Below are 13,151 nucleotides of genomic sequence, written 5' to 3' on the forward strand. Positions count from 1 at the left end.
TTTTATATCATCAAAACCAGCATTACACATTCTGAAATATTGTGAAGACATTTGTATTGTTACATTCTATTTATCAATTAGCAACCTGTTACCATGTACACTATATTTTCATCAGTGGAGACAAGCGCATACAGTGATTCATACATAGTGCACAGTAACTTCGTTGTTTGACCTCTTTCCAGCTATATACGTTTGTTTATATTTAAATTTGCTAGAATGCAATCGGTAGTTTTGTGTAATATTACAAATTTAGTCTGAAGTATTTTGTACAAGAATTAGTGTAATCCTAAACCCACAGATACACGAAGAATCTAGTAGCGTCGACATACGTAACATATGGAGGACACTGAGTAGATTAGATTTTAGTGCACTTACTTACTATACGACTAACGACAAGAATTTGGCAAGACTCAGAGTATTTCCGAGACAATTATTATAATCTTGAAAGTACTTAGAATAGAAATAAAATATTGGTACATACATGAAATTTATATTTTTGGTGAATTTATATAAACTTCATTTTATTTTATACATTAAGCCATGTTAAACATTTTATTTTGTTAGAAGAAATTTAATGAACCAGAATGCGAAATAATGTAGCGCCACTTGTGTACCTAACAACCTGAAATAGTAATTCAAGAAGGCAGGTCTTTTGATGAAATAGCACTAAATAATTGGACAAATAAAGCTATAACTTGCTGGGTATGCACTAGATTATAAATGAATAGGTTCGTTATTCGATTTATGGTAGGATCTAAGCTACTCCCTCCAATTTAACTTTTCATTCACCTGCAGCAGTGCACTGTGTTTATATGGATGCTTCGAATAGCATTTCAGTAATATCAATAAATATGAGCTACTTGTGGGGTACGAATCACATTACTGCTCCGGTACTAAAAGTGCTTCGGCCGCTGTTGGCAAATCCGAGCTAGGTGATGTAGTGATCGAAGCAAATAGCGACAAAAAGCACAAACAGTTCTCGTAAATTAAATGTAAAATTCTTACCACATTAGCAGTAATCTGGTAGTACGCATTAGGAGTGATTTAAAATGGAATGATCATATAAAGTTGATCGTCGGTAAAGCAGATGCCAGACTGAGATTCATTGGAAGAATCCTAAGGAAATGCAATCCGAAAACAAAGGAAGTAGGTTACAGTACACTTGTTCGCCCACTGCTTGAATACTGCTCAGCAGTGTGGGATCCGTACCAGATAGGGTTGATAGAAGAGATAGAGAAGATCCAACGGAGAGCAGCGCGCTTCGTTACAGGATCATTCAGTAATCGCGAAAGCGTTACGGAGATGATAGATAAACTCCAGTGGAAGACTCTGCAGGAAAGACGCTCAGTAGATCGGTACGGGCTTTTGTTAAAGTTTCGAGAACATACTTTCACCGAAGAGTCAAGCAGTATATTGCTCCCTCCTACGTATATCTCGCGAAGAGACCATGAGGATAAATTCAGAGAGATTAGAGCCCACACAGAAGCATACCGACAATCCTTCTTTCCACGAACAATACGAGACTGGAATATAAGGGAGAACCGATAGAGGTACTCAGGGTACCCTCCGCCACACACTTTCAGGTGGCTTGCGGAGTATGGATGTAGATGTAGATGTGTTTCACAGAACTTAGCTAACAAGAACTAAGTACGAAAAGAACAAAAGCAAAATATTGACATGGAGTGTGCGCCAATTTTTCCCAAGCGGAGTGACAAAATGTGAGGGAAACGCATATTTTTGTCGGGACTCAATTAACGAAAGGACAGCTGCAGATGACTTTGGTATAGAAGACGAAATGTGTCTTGAACTTAAATGAATGTTTAAAAAAGCGTTTGAAGTTATAAAACAAATATTTATTACTTGCTGCAGTTAATGGTACACTGACAGACGTGTCACTGTTAATCATTAGAGATTGAATATTACGCTGATTTCCTCAGAGAATAGCGGAGAACGCTAAAATAATGTAGGAGTACCCTGACAGAAATATAAAAATGCTGGCTGCTACCCACGGCTGCGATGCCCCCCCCCACCCCCATATCAGTAAAATGAAATGAGATGCGTATATAGCTTTACCGCTCGGAATAACCCTTTCGGAAGGTCGAGCGCTTGGTGCAGTTTCTTTCATTTCATGCGACTTCGGTGATTTGCGCGTCGACGACGGTAAAATTATGATGAGGCCAACACACATATACAGGCGCGAGCGGAAAGTCAACCCGGGTGGGAATCGAACCAGGGACCCCACGGACGACGGTCAAAAACTGTATTCACAATACCACAAAAAGTTAACCCACAGTAGTACGCTTCTTAGAAGTTATGCATAAGTGACGCGTGATACTTAGCGGCTTAAGAGAAACGGTTTTCTAACTATTATTAGTACGGAAGTAAGGATTATACGCGTAGAGGAGTGTATAATCATTGTAGTCATTACGTTGAATAGTACTGTATAGAAAATTTCAAATGATAAAATCATTTTCACAAATACAATAAAGTTAAAAAGTCGAAGACTACATTGCTCTTTCGAAGAGTAGTTATTGTTGCATATTTCGCGTTATTTTCTTCAAATGAATAAATGCGTTGTACTACATTCTTTCAAAAGTAGCCTGTGATCTTCCTCGGTTTTCAAGCTATCTTAATACCTAATTTTGTTAAAATCGGTTGATTGGTTTAGTCGTGAAAGGGTAACAGACAGAGCAACTTTTGCATTTAAATTGCTTCTATGGATGATATCTAATGAGGCGCTCATGGGAGCAACTCTGTTGTGATGTCTCAGAAATATTAATGGCGTAGCAGTTATGGTACTGTTACTCGTTCTTCTTTATTATCTGTGGATCAGACACTGCAGATCATTCTGTCAACTGTAACACTGACACCTAAATGGGATTGAAATGAATTTCGGTTAGGCTCTTGTTAATATGACAGAATTTTACTAGTGAGAGAAAGATCTTGGCCTGAAACCATACCACGGCATTGGCCTTTCCACCAAGATACAATCCAAATGTTTAGGCGAGTCCAGGCCCTTCAAACAATCGCCTGCAGGACATTACTGTGCCTTTAGTTCTCCCTTTAGGGCCCTTATCTCTGGGCTTTCGGGCAATTCTCTCGTCTTACGCTCTGAGATATGGCTACCGCCTCCCCATACCAATCTGTATTGCGGTCCAACCACCTCCAGCAGCTTGGGCAACTGCGTGCTCTAGCGTAAGTCGTCTTTGGGCTTTGATCAGAACGTACCCATATACGTGTTATTCGTACTCTTATATTTTAATCGTTACTTATCGAATACGCATTAGAAACTACCGCAGAGCTTGAAAACGCTGGAAAAAACTCTGCTGTGGTGTGTTTATTGCTAACACCGAATTCGGCAAAGTGCCAGACAAAGACATATTGAACGGATAGAAGCCTGATTGATTCCTGACGCCATCTTAGACTATACGCTAGCGATGGAATACGGAGCCGTAAAGGTTAGTATATTTTACTGTCTCTTGGCAGAAATCCTGTTTACTAGAAATTCAACATTATGTGAGATGGACAAAGTCTGTCGAAAGGCACAAGACAAAAAACTGTGATCATCGTGATCGTTCAAATGGTTCAAATGGCTCTGAGCACTATGGGACTCAACTGCTGTGGTCATTAGTCCCTTAGAACTTAGAACTAGTTAAACCTAACTAACCTAAGGACATCACAAACTTCCATGCCCGAGGCAGGATTCGAACCTGCGACCGTAGCGGTCTCGCGGTTCCAGACTGCAGCGCCTTTAACCGCACGGCCACTTCGGCCGGCTATCGTGATCGTGACGACAGCCATCTGTGTGTTCAAAACGCATGCCACTAACTCCACTAAATGCTTCAAGCTAAATGTTAGAAACTGTAGTTGTACTGTGCTTACTACATTCATAGTATTTTCAACAACTCTGCAGTAAAAATACAAACACGTAAAGGTATTTCAGTTATAAGTACGAAGGAAATTTTTTTCAAAGACACTTAACCTTGGTGACAGACGAACGTTACACTTTGTTACTGAGTTAACACGGAGAAACGGTTTTAATACATCACAATAAATAACTACTTTCCTCTTCAAGTGAATGTGGTGTGGAAAATAGTGGAAGTAGTGTCACGCTATTCACGGATCGTGGCAGACGTTAACCACTTATCATTCATTGTAGCTATGGAAATTGCAAAAATTGGAATGGTAGGCAATGTGTGTGTGTGTGTGTGTATGTGTGTTTGTGGGTGGTGGGTGAGAGAGAGAAGGGGGAGGGATGGAGAGATAGGGGGAGAGAGAGAGAGGAGAGGAAGGAGAGAGGGAGAGGCGGAGGGAGGGAGGGAGGGAGGGAGAAAGAGAGAACTCTTTGGATTATTCTGACTATGTAATTAATGTCTGTCGTTCACAATACCTGCTTCTGTCACTGAATTGGAGACAACCTTCTATCCGATTTGTCATCACTAGCCGACCGCAGTGACCGAGCGGTTCTAGGCGCTACGGTCGCAGGTTCGTATTGGATGTGTGTGATGTCCTTAGGTTAGCTAGGTTTAAGTAGTTCTAAGTTCTAGGGGACTTATGACCTCGGCAGTGAGTCCCATAGCGCTCAGAGCCATTTTGTCATCACTTAGAGCAAACATTAGGCACTATATGGCAACTGATTTCGCAGTATTTTTGTTCCTTGATGACGGTAGCAGAGGGTGGAGGAGGGGGGGGGGAATCGTAGTAGGATTCGAGTACTTTTCAGTGGCAACGCTGCGGAATCAATTTTAAAATGTCACCTACCATGTCTGCCGCGCAGAAGTAGTTCACTGGTCTACACCAAAGAATTTAATTTCAGAAGGCAAGCAAGCAGCTGTTGAATCTTTCGTTCGACAGATATTAGATGACAAATAGGTAACGAATTTACTTCGTATCCATAACACAATTTTATGTGGATTTGTTGCACTCACCAATTGAGCACATTTTTGCGATCAGGATGACTGCTGAATCATCTCGGAATCTAAATAAAATTCGATAAATAAAAACATCCATTCCTTCAGAATATCACCGTTGGCTTACTGGGAATTATGTAAATGTTGAATTGAAAACATCAACGATTTTTCGTAATTATTTAATTATTTGTCAAAGGTACTTGTTAGCTAGCATTTGGCTAGTGTGCAGTGATCAAAACCATGTCAAACATAAATTTCTGATAAATCAATTTGCTTTTCCTCAAAAAGCACTTGAAATTGCCTTACACCAGACCGCTCAATTACACACGATTAGTATAACTTCAACTTCATCTGTTCCTCATAAAACCTGTGTGTCTCTCACTGTTTATCTATCGAAGCAACTGTTCATTGAAATTGATGTACGGTGAATCTTACGACTGATTCACAGCACTTCAGGTAAAGGGTTCGAAACACCTGTCTTCAGCACTAATAAGGATTGCAACTCACAAGTGGAATGAATTCTGAAGATTTTCGATCACATTTTGCCTACAGTGTATTCAAATACATTCAAAAGTGGAAGAATAGGTTCTTCGTCACTGACAGACAGTGTGCAATCTGTCAGCGTGATGTAACCACACAAAGAGATATCCTTTGTAAGGCAAAAATCAAGAAACTGGCCTACGTCTGTTAATTCACCAAACGTGATATCAGTAGTGAAACCTCCAGGAGCTCTATTCTGCTTGACTACATCCCTCAGTGAAAAGTTAGTAAGTTATTTTATTTGTTCTCAGGTAACTTACACGCATTTTACACGTCATCTTCATAGGAGAAAGCAGTAATAACGAAATTAATTGACTCATACACAAATAACTGTTACACAAATATAACACCAATAATACACATTTTACACATCATCTTCCTATAAGCTAACAATAAAAAAATTAATTAACTTATACCTGAGACCAAATTATTACATATACTTTTGTTGAGAAATTGATTTATATGTTATGTACGATACTTACATATTAACACTTTCATAAATGGCCTCTGATAATGATGGTATATTACTTATTGCTTCACTGATCACCACTTACACTTCACACACACACACACACTCAGGCACACGCACTCGACACCACTCTACTCACACAAACGACATTGCACACGCTATACACAATCATTCAGCTGAAATCAAGAGTATTGCAGTATTTCTGCATTCGTCTATGAGAAATGATGTTACACTTACTATCATCTTGACCAAACAAGACGGATAAACTGCCAACTTGTTTTCAGCAAGGTGAACGAGGAGGCCAAGCGGTTAGTGCTTCTCTAGTTACTGACTTGTTACGTAAGTGCACAAATTTTCAATGTGCAGCTGAAATACGCTAGGCACTGTAGCCATGACTGAATATCACATAACTCGGGAACGAATCATTTTGGACATCATTTGTAGGCAAAATGCTGAATTCAGAAATAAGTTGCCAAAGTACCTTAAACGGAGAATCTACAACCAGTATATAAGTGCAGTATTAACTTAGGGAAAAATGATTCCTAAACACACAAACAATCCAATAATTGAGGGCTGCCTAATGATCATTGGAAAGGTAGATTTTAGGCACAAACGTAAAAGACATAAAAACTAACAAATGGATCAGGAAACAAATAGGATTTAACGACGTAATAGTGACTTATAAAAACAATGCAGCGAGATGAAATAATGGGAGAGATTCCGAAGAGAACTGTGTTGGTTTCCTCAAGATACGAAAAGACCTAGAGGACAGTCACATGGAAGCTGGATGGACGCCATAAAGAAAGAAGCAGTACAAACTTGGGTGACAAAACCGGAATACTGTAATGTGTGAAAAAGTCTAGAAGAAGACTTTCTCGAACAGTAGACGATAATTGTCTGATGATAGTGCTGATGACGAAGGAATACGATGACGGTATTGTTGACGTGTGCTTTTCTTCTAATTTTTACATGTGAAATGTTATTTCTAGTTACTGCACACTATACCCGATTGCATTCGAAAGTGGTAGAGAGATAAATGGTGGGAAGATAGCGAAAGTGTTCCATACAACTTGTATGCGCAAGCCTGGTTCCGCATTCGCAGATATTAAAATTTTGTAAGAAAAAACACTAATCCGTTCAGTACGCGTTAGTTCTGGTGGTACGCTTTCACCAGGCTCGAATTTCGGTCTTGTAAAGTAGGACCACCGTAAACTGAGGAAGTAGATCATAACCATATTTGATTACAGCTTAGCTGATGCTCTTCGTGAAGCGTTCCGTAAATTAAAGTTTCTATCGTAATTACTGAAACCGATTTTGTGACGTTTACAACGCAATATTTTCGCAAATTCAGGATGTCAAATTAAATGATTACACGTTGCTGTCGTCATACACTGCATACTGTCAATAGTTTATAATGTAGTTCATTTGTAAAATATGCGTTAATTCACTATAACATAAAATTATCTTAATGTGCTGCGCTTTTCAGTGTAAGGAGCTTTACGTTGTGTGCTTATAAAGATATTTAAGGGAAATACTGAGAGATTCTCTGGTTTTATATTGTACACTCTTTATGTCTTCAGTGAAACGTAAACAGCAGTCAGACATTGGGAAAAGGATCAAAGGGTTGATTGTCTTAGAAAAGTCTTCATATCAGTCGTGTAGTTTTCGGTTAATGCGTAACTGGCAGCTGTTTGTGCTAGCTGAACAGGAATGACTCACACGTAAAGCTGCTGCTGATACGACAGAAATGGAATGTATATCTGATTGTGTTGTGATGCTGAAAGAGGAATATGTCTCTGTATGCGCCTTTATAGATGTCAAAAGCATATGTGCCCTCTGCAGGACACACTATATTGCAGCCACTTCAGTGGTACTTTACTCCAAATGGGCAATAAAAATGACTTAACGCAGTAATAATTATTTATTTTGAACACTTGTAAGCGTTACCAACATCCTTTAACTTTCGACAGCAAAATAAATGTAATTGCGTGTATTTACATATATATATGGTTCAAATGGCTCTGAGCACTATGGGACTCAACTGCTGAGGTCATTAGTCCCCTAGAACTTAGAACTAGTTAAACCTAACTAACCTAAGGACATCACAAACATCCATGCCCGAGGCAGGATTCGAACCTGCGACCGTAGCGGTCTCGCGGTTCCAGACTGCAGCGCCTTTAACCGCACGGCCACTTCGTACAGATATATATGCTGATACCCAGCTCTATGTGTGGTTTTGCCAGGAAAGTAATTATTACTGTGGATGTCTGCGAACATATCCACAAATATCTGAATTTGAACAGATCTCTAACGATAGGGCGATATCTTGAGCAAAGAGGTTAAATATTTAAACGCCTTGTTTTGGCAGGTATCAGCAGATGGTGTAGGAAATGCATAGCAGAAATGCTGAATTCAATGTAATTTAGTTGCCAACTGGTTTTGGTCCAGAAACAAGTTCACGGTAGTAAAATATACAATTATAAAAAAAATAAATATGATACAGTTTTATAAATCTAAGGTACATAATTTAAGCCCAATAGAACAATACGGCACGCAATAACTGTGTGAAATGCGGACGCTAATCAGTACAAAATCACTACAAATACATTTCGTAGTGATTATCGCCTGCATTTCACACTGTTATCGTGTTCATAATTATTCTGTTAGATTTAAATTATGTACCTTGCATTCGGAGAATGTTTCATATGTAGTGTTTGTTGGTTTTTTAACTACATATTTGACTATCGCGAACACGGTCCTGAAATGATCTGGTCGGTAAATAAGTTGCATTAAAGTCATCATTTGCGTTATGCATTCGATACAGTGTTTAAGTGTGTCTGACTGAATAAGCACCGGAACCGCCGCCCCAGAAATATCTATGTTGGTTAGTAAGTACACAAACACCTGCTGAAGAAAGATGCCACCTAAAAAAGTTGACTGCCATGTTACTATGCTATACATATTACTGAAGGAGAGTACCTTTTGCGTTGCCGTTTACGAACCCTGGAGAGGCCTAAAACGGTATCACGACGTGCTAATCCTGAAGCGGATAGGTTACCGTCGGACCTGTGTGCGTGCGACAGCTGACTGTTTTGCGGAGTCGCGTCTGTATCGGGCGCACATGCTCCGTGCGGGGACGCGGCGCCCCTCGCCTCATGAATGTTTCATGCGGAGGCGGCGGGGGCGGAGGCGGTTGTGCGTGGAGCGTGAGTCAGCCGGAGGCCCGGCGTATCACTGCAAGACGCGGGGCTCGAACCGATAGCGAGACTCCGCTCCCCTAGTGAGTAGGCCGGCCCGCAGCGCGCGAGTCACCCAGAGCGACTCTGTGGCTGACCACCGTGTAAGACCCCGATAATCACTTGTGTTGGGAAACCATGCCCTTAGCAATGCTCTGTTCCAGTCTGCAAGATACGTTATTACGTTTTTAGTGACGGCAACCTTGTAATGTTTCAGTTATTATACTGTTCCGCTAAATGCGGGTATGTATCCCTTTCGCGCGTTAAATGCCTTTCTACGGAAGGATTCACTGATCGAGAAAGTAGATCGGCCGCTGAGATAGAGAAGAATGAAGAGAGTTAAAATATCAATGCATGGTAATACCCGCTTTGGAGATACCTACCTGCAACGCTCTCCAATTAAAATTTGAACTAAACGCAACAACAGCAAGCATAAAGTCCTCTGCGTGTTATCAGCTGCAACTGAAGTGTTATTAATGAGACAAAGAAACACAAGCAATTTCAGAATTCTCGTACTTACACCAATGGAATCGTTCTGATGGTAAATCATTCACAACTTCAGTACATATGTACGAGGGCTATTCCGAAAGTAAGGTCCGATAGGTCACGAAATGGAAACCACGGTAAAAATCAAAAATGTTTTATTTGCAACAGTTAGATACACCTTGCAGCTACTTATCTCCATAGTCGCCGACCCGACTTAGACGTGTATCGTAGCGTTGTACCAACTTTCCCATACCCTCGCTATAGAAGGCAGCCGCCAGTGCTCTCCGCCAATTCTCTACGCTGGCCTACGGCTCGTTGTCTTGTGCCGAAATGTTGTCTTCATAACCAGCGGTTCATGTGACCTGAGCTGAAACTCAGAGGGAGACAATTACGGGATGTATTGTGGGTAATCTCACATTTCCATTTGAAAACGATGCAGGAGCATCTTCATTGCCCCTGCAGAATGCGGCTGAGAATTGTCTTGAAGACGAAACAGCACGACAGTTATGTAATGTTAGCTGCATAGCTTCAGGGGAAATTTCTCACCAGGCCCCCGTACTTGGCGGCAGACACTATTTTCTAGACATCTTTACGCACTCACTGCGAGCTCAGAAATGAGAAGAGCAACGTGATGCTAACTGGGGTTATACTAGAGACACTACCCAACACATCTGTGCAAAGCTTTATCGGATTTTCATAGTCGTTTCCATTTCGTGACCGATCGGACCTTACTTTCGGAATAGCCCTCGTATATTCTTCATAGCTACTGAATTTCCACATCATTAACATATTGCAATTGACAGCACTTGGCGTGTTGGAACGCCCTATCCCATCAGTGTAAAAGTTTCTAAATTCGTCTACGAGTAATTTTATTTCTGGAACTATTGCAGCTAGAACTTTAAAATTATTACATCAGTTTTAAATTTACGCTGTCAGTTGACTGAACAAGAATTAATGTTCTTTGTTGTTGGTGCAACATATATGTTTTTACGCATTCAATCCGTTTTTTATAGAAAGACTTCCATATAACACTCTCTGATTCAGAGAATAACCGATTACTGCCATTTTACTACTTCAGTGGCTACTTTTAACTAATAATCATTTACGGAAATTTGAATGTAATTGATTGTGTCGGTTGTGAGATAAAGGTTCATGCAACGGTTAATAAGTGAAATGCTAGAAAATACGATTAAAGTAGTTTATTATGAAAATTCACAAATAGCTGTAATTTTACAAAATTGTTAAGGCTTTCGTGGCCACTTGTTGACAAACTGCCTATTGGCTTCTGTCTCGGGTTCTTCGGCCGACGTTCATCTAATGATTTTTCTGACGTTTCGCCAGCACGAGTGGCTGGCATTGTCAAAGCTTCACCCTCCATTGCCGGTGGTGAACTGGAGCCGAGCTCGCGGGCGCAGACTATATGTACCTGGCGCCCCAGTGTCCGAGGGATTCTCCGCGGTCATTTCCGGTGCGGTTCTCCTCTTGCTACCTGTGACGGTCGTTCGCTGCAGTACGGGAAGCCAGGATCCGTTTACCTTAAGGCTTTCCTCTTTCTTGTTCAAACTGTTCGCGTGTTTTTGTATTTCTACAGCTTCTCTGAACAAGTGCGTGTGATAGTGCTTCTCTACAGCCAGAACTTCCGTGTCGGCGAATTTTATTACGTGGTCGGTCTCATTCAGTGCGTGCTCTGCCACGGCCGATTTCTCCACCTGCCCCAACCTCCAATGTCGCTTATGCTCTTCGATCCTGGTGTTGACGAATCGTCCAGTCATTCCGACATAAACTTTTCCGAATGTGCAATGGGTACTCCACAAATTATATTAGAAGTGTAACAGAGCCAAACACTCGGCGAAGTAAGGAACCAGAAAAAGAAATGTCGGGTACGGCCTTTCTGCCATACATTCCCAGAGTGACGGACAGAATCGGCCGTATATTGCGCAAACATGGCGTAAAGACGATTTTCAAACCGACAAGGAAGATCAAAGAGTGTCTTAGATCGGCGAAGGAGAAAAGAGACCCACTTGCAACGTCGGGAATATACCGTATACCATGCACATGCGGAAAAATTTATGTCGGAATGACTGGACGATCCGTCAACACCAGGATCAAAGAGCATAAGCGACATTGCAGGTTGGGGCAGGTGGAGAAATCGGCCGTGGCAGAGCACGCACTGAATGAGACCGACCATGTAATAAAATTCGCCGACACGGAAGTTCTGGCTGTAGAGAAGCACTATCACACGCGCTTGTTCAGAGAAGCTGTAGAAATACAAAAACACGCGAACAGTTTGAACAAGAAAGAGGAAAGCCTTAAGGTAAACGGATCCTGGCTTCCCGTACTGCAGCGAACGACCGTCACAGGTAGCAAGAGGAGAACCGCACCGGAAATGACCGCGGAGAAGCCCTCGGACACTGGCGCGCCAGGTACATATAGTCTGCGCCCACGAGCTCGGCTGCAGTTCACCACCGGCAATGGAGGGTGAAGCTTTGACAATTTCAGCCACTCGTGCTGGCGAAACGTCAGAAAAATTATTAGATGAACGGCGGCCGAAGAACCCGAGACAGAAGCCAATAGGCAGTTTGTCAGCTGTAATTTTGTAATCGGAAGTGTCCTAAAGAGTAATGAAGGTCATCTTCTGCTCCGTGTTCTTCACCCAGAACAATTCTGCTTCTTACATCCTTGGTATTGAATCCAGAAATATACTGAACGTGGATACTCTCATTTTTTTCGGAAGTTGAAGATCTTCAACGGTATTATCACTAGGAACATTTTTACCTACCCAGATGAGCACCATTAAATGACATAACAGCGTAACTAAACTCCATTACAAAGATTTTATCCCAACAAACACACTCTTATAGACATAAGCCCATATGAGGTTGTTTAAAAATTCATTTTGATTCTCGATACAACTATGAAGACAATTTCTGAGGAGTATGCAGTGCACCAGGCCTCTGAAATATTGACTTAATTGCTTCTGTTACAGCTACTGGCATAAAATATTTATGTTGATAAGGAAATACCGCAGCTTTACGTTTTCTGCGTTTGCACTATAACCGAGGACTGCTGCACAAGCGAAGTTAAGAACGTTGTCATCTGTCGATGATCGATATAAATATGTTGCCCATACAGCTTGCCTCGTTTATTATGCTATACCTTGCTACGCTATTCGTTTATAATTTTACCTGAAAGCCGGCCGGTGTGGCCTGCGGTTCTAGGCGCTTCAGTCACCTGGAATCGCGTGACCGCTACGGTCGCAGGTTCGAATCCTGCCTTGGGCATGGATGTGTGTGATGTCCTTAGGTTAGTTAGGTTTAAGTAGTTCTAAGTTATAGGCGACTGATGACCACAGATGTTAAGTCCCATAGTGCTCAGAGCCATTTGAACCATTTTTCTACCTGATAAGCGATCTCTAATGTCTCTGGTGTATGACAAAATTTTATCTTTCAGATTCTGCTACAGATTCGTTAGATAAGTACTTAGTCTTCTGAACTGAAATCACCCTTTCGT

The 13,151-nt window shown here is 41.3% G+C and overlaps 1 long non-coding RNA gene across 1 annotated transcript in view; it reads left to right on the forward strand.

The window, feature by feature from the left end:
- The window catches only part of LOC126203446 (uncharacterized), a 455,238-nt gene that overhangs the window by 428,298 nt on the left and 13,789 nt on the right, over positions 1–13,151 (forward strand). The window lies entirely within an intron of this gene.

This window comes from Schistocerca nitens, chromosome 9 (assembly GCF_023898315.1).
Source record: "Schistocerca nitens isolate TAMUIC-IGC-003100 chromosome 9, iqSchNite1.1, whole genome shotgun sequence".
Classification (NCBI taxonomy): Eukaryota; Metazoa; Arthropoda; class Insecta; order Orthoptera; family Acrididae; genus Schistocerca; species Schistocerca nitens.